The sequence below is a fragment of the Eurypyga helias genome, unplaced genomic scaffold (genome assembly GCF_000690775.1).
Source record: "Eurypyga helias isolate BGI_N326 unplaced genomic scaffold, ASM69077v1 scaffold22162, whole genome shotgun sequence".
In the NCBI taxonomy this organism is placed as follows: domain Eukaryota; kingdom Metazoa; phylum Chordata; class Aves; order Eurypygiformes; family Eurypygidae; genus Eurypyga; species Eurypyga helias.
The window spans coordinates 24,617-27,281 of NW_010235626.1; the positions used below are offsets into that span (position 1 = coordinate 24,617).

The following is a 2,665-nucleotide window of genomic DNA, read 5'->3' on the forward strand; positions in this document are numbered from 1 at the left end:
TTTGATCCAAACTCTGTCAGGTAAGCCAAGCAATCCCAGCCTCCGTAGCCTTCCAGCCAAATCTTGGTCAATCCATCCACATGGAGAAGGACCAATTGCACCTCAGGTGAGTTCGGAGAATTTCCTCATATGGCTTGAAGCTCCACTGTAGATTTACACAGCCCTTCTTCCACGTTTATGTGCATGCCCAAACATGCCCCACCTCACTCACACAAGTTGGTGACCACTCGCTGCCGACGTTCAGGGACTCTAAGGATGGAGACAAGTGCATACGGATGTATGCAACAGACTGCACGGTCTCTTCCAGCCCCTAACACTGGGCCACAACCTCCTCGGATGTGTATACAAGCTCTTACATCAACTGACAGCACGCTGGGGCTCGTGACTTTCTGCACTGTGTGCACAGACGTGGGGACCTGTGTGACACGTAACAAAGCAAATGCTTCCTAACCCCATGACAAGACCCATCAAGAAGCCCCGAAGGCAAGGGGAGGAGGGGGTATCTGACAGACAGCACAGAGCAAATGGATATTGCAGCAGCAAGATCCTGCAAAGACAGTGAGGGATGCCCAGCCAAGACCTCTGCTTGCTGGGATTAACTGGATATGGACTCCACAGCCCTAAACATCACGTTCTCCTCAGTGCTTTCCCAAGTATCTGGGCTAAGCCACCTCCCAGTACTATTTGAAGTTGTGCTTTCTGGTCTGACTGAGAGAAATTGGGACTTTCAGTGTTGGAGACCCAGGAATTGAGTTAGAGAGAGGCCCAGCAAGGAAAAGAAAAGCATCATTTGCGGACAGCTTCATTGATCATCATGGACTTTCTCCCCCATAATCACTGTTTTTCATCCCCACCCACTCCCAACATAACACGACACAGAGATCACTCCTCAGATGGCAAAGCACAGCTCAACCATCTCCTATTCCTCCAAAAGATAGCTCTGAGAAAGCTTTTCCTTTTAAGAAGCCTCAAAGTTGGCTCTCGCCACCGCTGGCACAAATGAAAGGGATTTCAGTTCCCCCTCCTCCTAAATCCCATCCCTTTCTGTTGCAAAGAAAAGGCAGAGGATGACCAAGGGAAGAGGAAAGCAACTCTCTCAGTTGCCTCTCACCTCCCTCCCATCTTTCTGCACGGATCCACTGGCAGGTTGGAAGGGCGCGGGGCCATTGTAGTCCCCAGACAGCCCACCCCAGCGTGGGTTTGCATGTGGCTCTCGGGGAGCACCGGGGCAGGGGCAGGTCTGGGAGCACAGTGCATATTCCCCATAACCCAGCCAGCCTTCCCCAGGCAAACCAGTTTGGTGTCCTCAGACACCCAGCCTGGAAAAGGGGGGGAAAAGCGATCTCCAGCACTACAGCCTCCGGGACCCATTCTGCATTCTTTAAACACACTGGGAGGGGTAGAAAAATTGCTTTGAGTCGTTCCTGCTTCCTCCCACCCCCTGCCCGCTGCACACACACACACACAGCCCTGTGCACAAAGGATCTCTGTCCTGCTCAGCTCAGCCATGCAATGCCTGCAAGAGGCAAGAGTTACCTTATTCCCATAGCCCGAACCTCCTTCTCTCTCCATTGTGGCTGGGAAGCTGCTCCCATTCATGCTTTAATCCCTGGGAACAGAGACATGATTCAAAGCGGCTGTTCACCCACCGGAGTGGGCTCCCCCCAGCAACCTCCTCCTCCTTCTCTCCTCCCTTTTTCCTCGTTTGTTGGGTCCGGATTTATTTTTTTTTTTCAGTGTATTCTGTCTTATTCCAGGCAGAATCCAAGACACTCCTTCATTGCCTTTCTGCCTCCCAGTTTCACTCGCAAAGGAACAGCACCGGAGAGCTCTTTCCTCCGCCGCCGCCTCTGTGATCCTCCGCTTTCCCAGGTCTGCCTTTCTGCAGCGTGGTGTTAAGGGAGAGAAAGAGAGTGGAAGAGGGAGGGAGTGTGCAAACAGGGAGGAGGAGGAGGAGGCCGATGGGGTGCGGGAGGAAGGAGCCAGAGCGTGGCTGGCTGCTTTGTATCCAGAGCAGTGCCGACAGCCCCTTCCCTCCCCCCCAAGCAGAGGAGGACCTGCGCTGCTAATGGTCTGTACCAATTTATCCCACTTAGGCAGGGGCACTTCTCCCTGCGACGGGAGGAAAATCCAGGGAAGGTTCTGAGATGGCCCCTTAAGGAATTGGTTCCTGCTCTCCTCACTCCACGGCATCACCCACTGAGTTTGCAGCCACGGGCTGGGGGAGACGCTCTCCCAGCGCAGCGGGAAGTGGGAAGTGTGGGGTTAGGAAGGGCTGGGCGTGAGGGAAGGGTCTTGCTGGTGAGGAGGCTCAGCACCTCTCTGAGAGCAGGCAGTGACCATACCGTAGGTGGAAAGCAAGGTTCCTTCCCCTCCAGCCTCTCAGGAAGGCTCTGCTCCACCTTCTGCACGCAGACTTCAGCAAAGGCACCCTACGCTCCCCGCTGAGCATGCCCCAGACGGATGGCTCCCCGGCTCGGTCCCCCTGGGCTGGGCAAGCAGTGGGTCAAGCTGGATCTCACACAACTCCTCTTCTGCCTAGCACCATGTCTTTCCATGGCCCCCCTCAGCCATCCCTACCCGAATATATCCGCCCTGGCAGCTGATAAGGGCCCCAGCATTGGGTGAAGGACAGCGGGAACATACTTCCCCCATGGAAGAAGGC

The 2,665-nt window shown here is 54.9% G+C and overlaps 1 protein-coding gene across 1 annotated transcript in view; it reads right to left on the reverse strand.

Moving 5' to 3' along the window:
- Positions 1–1,608, reverse strand: part of LOC104506026 (galactosylgalactosylxylosylprotein 3-beta-glucuronosyltransferase 1) — a gene marked incomplete at its 3' end in the record, with an annotated part of 23,924 nt that extends 22,316 nt beyond the window's left edge. The window contains exon 1 of the mRNA XM_010146827.1: positions 1,537–1,608. The remainder of the gene's footprint in view (positions 1–1,536) is intronic.
- Positions 1,609–2,665: the final 1,057 nt, after the last annotated feature.